This window comes from Mytilus trossulus, chromosome 2 (assembly GCF_036588685.1).
Source record: "Mytilus trossulus isolate FHL-02 chromosome 2, PNRI_Mtr1.1.1.hap1, whole genome shotgun sequence".
In the NCBI taxonomy this organism is placed as follows: Eukaryota; Metazoa; Mollusca; class Bivalvia; order Mytilida; family Mytilidae; genus Mytilus; species Mytilus trossulus.
The window spans coordinates 69790469-69797521 of NC_086374.1; the positions used below are offsets into that span (position 1 = coordinate 69790469).

Sequence of the window (7053 nt, forward strand, 5' to 3'; positions counted from 1 at the left end):
ACCAAAAAAGGGGGATGGTTAAATCCGAAGATTTCTGTGTCATGTGATGTGACAAGATCAAACAAGTATCGCCAAAAGTTAGGCCTATGTATGGCTATCAAGCTTGTAAGACAAATTTTGGATAAAAACAGAAAAGTCACACCAAGGCGATGAAATCCTGTACCTACCCGTATTTTGAAAGCAAATAAGAAACAGACTATAGCATGAAAACGGAATTATTCACACAAATCACAACACTAGTAAAGCGTTTTTGATGTCTAAATTTTTCTGTAAATACAATTTTTGACATATTTTGAGACCATTATAGGATATAAAGAACTAAATGGTGGCCCCGTTGCCGGCAATGCTATTTTTAGCAATTATCTCCTAATAAGGCGTTTTCATTAAACTAATTATGGAAAATCTGTTGTTGTCTAATTGAAGCTCTATATCTATTTGTGATTTTACCGCACTCAAATATATATGGTCCCATGGCTTTTCTTGGTGAATTTTGGGGTTTTTCACGATACCTGACGATTTCGCAGAAAATTTTCCCTAATTTTGAGCAACATAAAAAAATTATTTTCGGCATTTCATACTATACATTTAAGAGCCAATCCGCCAGAAAACCATGCAATATTCAGAAAATCGTCCAAATCGACAATCACAACTTGACAATTTTTTATATATCATCTCAATCCTCTACATAAAATAAAAAAAAATGGCTACTTAATTTTCGCCAGAATCATATCTATTTTTAGTAACAGCCTCATTTGCATAATTATGTAAATTCATTCGAAAACCAAGGAAAAATCCAACTTTTAATGCCTTTTAAGAACTACCCAGAAGCATATTAAATGGGGGAGTTGAGTTTTTAGAGTAATGTCAGCTGGAATCCATTCATTTTACTATGTTCTGGTCAATACAAATGAAAATTTAAACTATTTGGCACATTGCCAGGAGCACGGACGCAAAGGCTAGATTTTTCATACATGAATTTACATGACTTTTACTTGCTTCTAACTTGCAAGACCTATTCCATATATGTTTGCAACTTATATTAGTTTTAATTATGGTGTATTTTTTATAATAGATTAAAGTATTAAGCTTGGCAAATGACTATTACATGTTAATTTTTGCCTTGGAAGAATGGTGATTTTAGTCCCAAATTGGCACATTTTGATTTTGATTTTAATTTAATTCTAAATACAATTGTAATAAAATAGCTAATAAAATCATTTAAAAAAGTAAAATAAATGTGTCTAAAAATTTAAATAAGACGTTTTTGTACTGCAAGTGCAAAAATCAATAAATTGGCTGAAACCAGGGAGTACATCTTTTATGCTCTTCCATTGACTTATCTCCCTTGGGCAACATGTCAGCTCCCAGTGATGGACTTGGCAGACAAAGTTTACAGCGAAGTTTGCAACTTTAATAATCTAGGAGGCTATCCCAGCATTATGCATCTACATATTACAAACTATTTAAGATTTCTGAATGCACTAAAGAACAAAAGAATAATTACTGCCAATGCAAGAATCTGCCAAATTCATGACAATAATTTACCAGACAATAATCATAACTTAGTGAATAAACATGATGCAAACTATGGTGTAGAATTTCCAACAGGAGTCCTTGTTTTATATAAGACGAGGAGTGGTTTATTTTCCTATGGTTGTTATATCATCTCGTCTTAGACATGTTAGAATATGCTTGAAGTACAGGGACTTTTATGGAATAATTTCATTGACATCATAGTCAAGCAAGATGTCAACATCCCGTCCAACCGTCTTCCAGCAAAGCCAATTTGAAAGCTGACCAAGGATCTTCATCATTTCCTGACAGGGTGTATACAGGACGAGTCATTCCACTAGGATCAGGTACATTGTACAACTCTTAACAATCAATTTTCATAAGTAGTAGTACAACTTCTTAACAATCAATTTTTATTAGTTCTTTATACATGTATAAAGGCCCTTTAAGAGGATCTCATTGGTGGGGGTTGGGGTTCTGACCCCGGAACACCGCTTATTGTTTTGTTAGATTCCAGTATCCCGCTTATACTATGCACCTAAGGGAGCTTCCATTTGATTTTTAGGGGGGGGGGGGGGGCTAGGATGAAAATTTTGTCCTGCTTTTTTTTTTAGCTGTAATTTCTGTGCTGCCTTTTTATTTTTCACTCTGTTTGGTCCTGCCTTCTATTTTTTTTAGTTTATCTTGACTTTTTTTACCTAAATTGTCGTCCTGACTTATTTTTTTGCAAGTGTCTCATCCTGCCTTTTTTTTTTACTCAAAACTCCTGTCCTGCCTATTTTTTCAAATTTCATCCTAGCCCCCTAATGAGACCCACTATATAGTCAATCTGAAATTAGGGGACCAACATTTGATACAATAGCCAGATGAAAAAAGAAAGGAGGGAGTTGAAAGGGCATGTGAATATTCTTTTACACCTGACCTGTTCTAGGACATCTTATCTATTTCCCATAGCCAAGTGCAAACAAATAATATACTGTAAATTGAGAAATTATTGTAATGTTTTTATTATAGCTAGAATGTGAAAGGGTAATCATGTAAAACATTTTTTTTTTTGTAATTGCAATTTAATTAAAACTCACATTTTGAGTATTTTTTATATGAATCAAACAGGATATTTCTGAATATCTCAAAATTTAAATCACATTTCAGTCTTGAATTATAAAATCGCATTAATAAACCCATGCAACAGTTATATATTAAATGTATATATGGCGTGAGTCTTGGGACCATTTAATTACCAAAAAGAAAGGGGGAGGATTAAAATGGTCAAAATTTCCTTGTCAGCTAAGGACAGAATTTAAATTGTTAAGCTATTAACCAGGGTACAATATACATCATGTACATGTATATTAATTTTTTGCTTAAAAAAACAATTTATAGACCATAAGCATGATAAGCATGATAGTAATCAAAATTTATTTCAACATGTTCAACATTAAGCAGGACAATATGTTTTTATTCTCTTACCCTAAGTTTAATTTTAAGTTTTTAATGGAAGTTGTACATGTTCAGGTCTTTGTTTATTAAAAAAGCTTCTACCTGGTGGTAAAGCCTCATTCCAAAACATGTTTTACATACAACATTCTGTACATGAAACACTAGATAACTTTATCTAAAGAATAATATTGTTTAATGATCTATTATACAATGTCAATGAATGTAGGCCATGGCGACTAAAGTATCAAAAGCATTGCAAACTTTTATAAACTTCAATTTTGGGACCTTACATGTACATGTTCATTGATGTACATGTATGTATAAATGTATGAATTATATTTATAGAGCCCTTTTTAAAAGAAACAAAAAAAACATGCACAGTGATGCTACACTACCCTACAATTCCTGTGATACAAAATTGAAGAATTATTTTATAGTTTAACACTTTTCATTTGTAGGACTATTGTCATGATAATAGATGCAGGCAATGCTGATGATTTTTGTGAATGTGACAATAGCCAGGTCAAACTAAATACATGTAAAGAACAAGATACTGGTAAGATATTATTAACCTATATATTAATTTAACTGTTTGGAAAATATGGTTATAATGACATACAAAGTATATACGTCATCATCTTTATAATAATTATACATCAGTTTTATTGAACATGTCTTTGTTAACTTGGTTTTCCCATTGAAAAATCACTTTTATACTAATTCAATTTGTAGTAGGAATACATGTAGTACATTCGTACATATATAGGGCGGTCCTATGTTTTGCATTCAACAACTATTACATTTTCAAGATGGCCACTAAGGATGGCAAAAAAAAAAGTCGTCATCTTTATTTCCTGTCAGTGGTAAACATGTAAATAAAAAATATGAAAAAAAGTGGTATGATTGCCAATTAGAATAGATGACATACAACTTATATGTAAGCTATAAGTCTTCATATGCCATATGGCCTTCAACAATGCACAAGACCAATACTGCATATCTATTCAGCCATAAAAGGCCAAAAAATTGGAAAATGAAAAAATATGAAAGCTAACAGCCTGATCTATATATGTACATGTATGTTTTGTGATTTTCAGATCTAGACTCACAACTAACTGAACTTTACAGCAGTCAACATCAGATTGGAAGACTGATAATGCTTCTGACAGAAACAATTTCAACCAACCAAACAAGTAACAGAAACTTTGCATCTTTAAAACACTACTTACATCTTCCATGGGATGATGTTCCAAAAAATAACAGTTCATCATTAATGAAGATTTTTATGTTATGGATTTTCTTTTACAAGAAAGTTAATGTACACTTGTTTTTATAGTAAAACCTTGCTGTTCAAGTATCAAAAAAACATTTAACTTTATTGAAATTTGAAGATTCATATGACTTGTTTTAATTTTGTTATTTCTCAGGATGTCATGTAGAGGTACAGTCATGACAGTAATCTAAACAGCTATTCAATTTCATTCAAAATTCTTTGAAAATTTGGCACTAGTAAATTTAAACTGAAGTAATTTGTTTTTCGTCTAGTTATGGGATTTTTATGGCCAGTAACAAAGTAGTCGGTGCCTTAAGTTTTACCCTTGTACTAAAATACCGATTTTCCGTAATTCCATAATTCAGTCATTCCGAAACAAACCATTAAACTGTGTTTTTTTCTAAACGCCATAGATATTGGCTTGATTTTTGGTATGTAAGTTGACTATGATGAGTTACAGATCAAGTATAAGTTTTGTTCCACTCCCCTAATTTCTGTTGAAATTACCCGCTATGGACTTTGATAAATTGTTGAAAATCACAGTTATATGCACTTTTTTCCTAAAAGCTTTCAGATATTGGGCTGATTTTTGGTATGTGAGTTACAGATCAAGTTAAAGTTTCGTCATGCTACCCTAATATTTGCTGTAATTTCGGGCTTTGGACTTTGAAAAATTTTGGAAAATCTAAGGTATATGGACCTTTCTTCTATTAAAATGCCTTCAGATATTGGGCTGATTTTTGGTATGTGAGCTAACCATGATGAGTTACATATCAAGTTTAAGTTTCGTTCCGCTGTGTAATTTTTTCCAGAATTAAGGGTTTTAAACTTTGAAAATTGTTCAAAATTCACATTTATATGGACATTTTTGTATATGCCTCCAGATTAAGAGCTGATTTTTTAATATGTGAGACAACCATCATGTTTGTATCCACATGTGTTATTGAAATTGCAGATTTTCAAATTTTTGAGACGTAGCCTTTCGTGTTGCTTTCACACATCTAGTTTAAGATACATTTATGATTATCATTTTTGTATTGACTACATTACAGTAGATGCATTTATGATTTTCATGTTTTTATTGACCACATTGCAGCAACGTAGATATATAGGTACCTGGCAAATATTACCTTGTTAGCATACTAGGCTCAAAGGGCCATAAAAAAGTCCATCTCTTAGTGTCTGTTAAAATCATCTCTATATTGCAACTGTTTACAGTTTTCTCTTTTAAACCATTATTTTAAAAACTTTAGAAGAAGTATCATACATATATATATATATATATATATATATATATACAACTCGTCTTAACATCAACCCAACAATGTTAGATCTGTAAATTTGCTTTCGCAAATTTTTGGTTCTTCCCTCGCCGGGATTCGAACCAATGCTACTGTGATATCGTGACACCAAATCGCCTGCACTGCAGCATATATATATATTGTAAAACTATCAAAATGTCAAGATCTTTTACTACCCAAAATTTTTCTGTAAAATTGGGACGTAACATCTATGAGCTATTGTCCCTGAAGTGTGTAAAGGAGTAGGTCCGGTAAGACCCCTTTTTGGCCCCAAAATATAACAGTTTTACAAAATTGTTAAAATGTAAACTTTAAGTTATTTATTGGACAGTTGAATGCTTCTGCTACATAAAAATGGGCTGTTTTTGACAATACAATTGACATATATCGGGTTGTAGCACCATTAAGTCATGCTAAATTACTGAAATCTTCAATATTCTATCATTTTAGTTAAATTTTAGACGGTTTCCGTGTTAACGAAAGTGGCCACATTCGTGTTCATTCTTAATATTGAAATGTAAGTTGTATTTTATGATAATACATAACATATATAAAGGTTGTGGATGAACACAGATGCGACCACTTTCATTTTTGATAAAAACCATCTAAAAAGTGACGTTTTTTGGCATATTTGAGAGATTTTGCATATTTGAGCATGAATCTGATTGTCTTAAATGACTGAATCAGTTAAAATCTTTCACATTTACTAATTGAATCAAGTGAAATAGACACTTAAGTGTTTAAAAAGTGGTCAAAATCTTTCGTCAGATGAAACTGAAATTTGAGGCCAAAATGAGTCCTTACCGGACCTTCTCCTTTACAAATTTTCAGAGTTTTCTGCTAATATCTGACAGCTATATCAATATGATATAAGAAAATATTGCAAAAGTGGTCAGAAAAACTTATTTTTACAGTCTGAACTTATTCTGAATTGTTTTAAATTTATTGCTAATGAATTATGTGTTTTTTATCGTTTTGAGGTGCACAATTTGTCAATTCAAGCTATTTCGGCTCCTGGGAGCCTCTAGATTTGTAATGAATAATTTGTATTTGTATATGATTTTTTTCTTAATGTATTAAATGAAACCTTAATTAATCTTTTCCTTTTGTTGTTATACTTATTTATAAATCCACATCTTATAATATGTCAGATTTTAAAAATTAGACGGCAAAATTGAGAAAATTTGAATATGCAGGCTACCCCATTTTGTTGTGGCATATACTAGACACCAACATTATTTGCCGAGCTTAATATTTTTTTTGATTGAGTATATATAGTTATACTTTGCAAGTAGATATGTTGTTTTACAATAATAAACGGGTCTTGGAGTATTTTGGCTCTTAAAGATGACCAAAATCAGCCATTTTGGACTTGAAGCTAAATAGAACATATTGAAATGGTTAGATTATACATACACTTTATAGACAGCATTGTTATTTCTATGCATTCTTACACTTAAAGTAATGTATTATTAGGAACAACTATCAAAAAATTATAGATATTGCCATGTTTTTTTATTTAAACCA

The 7053-nt window shown here is 31.2% G+C and overlaps 1 long non-coding RNA gene across 1 annotated transcript; it reads left to right on the top strand.

Moving 5' to 3' along the window:
* The first annotated feature begins 590 nt into the window (after positions 1 to 590).
* LOC134707896 (uncharacterized) lies at positions 591 to 6627 on the top strand. The gene is made up of 3 exons (XR_010105784.1): positions 591 to 1859; positions 3411 to 3508; positions 4050 to 6627. It is a non-coding gene; the product is annotated as an uncharacterized LOC134707896 (long non-coding RNA).
* Positions 6628 to 7053: the final 426 nt, after the last annotated feature.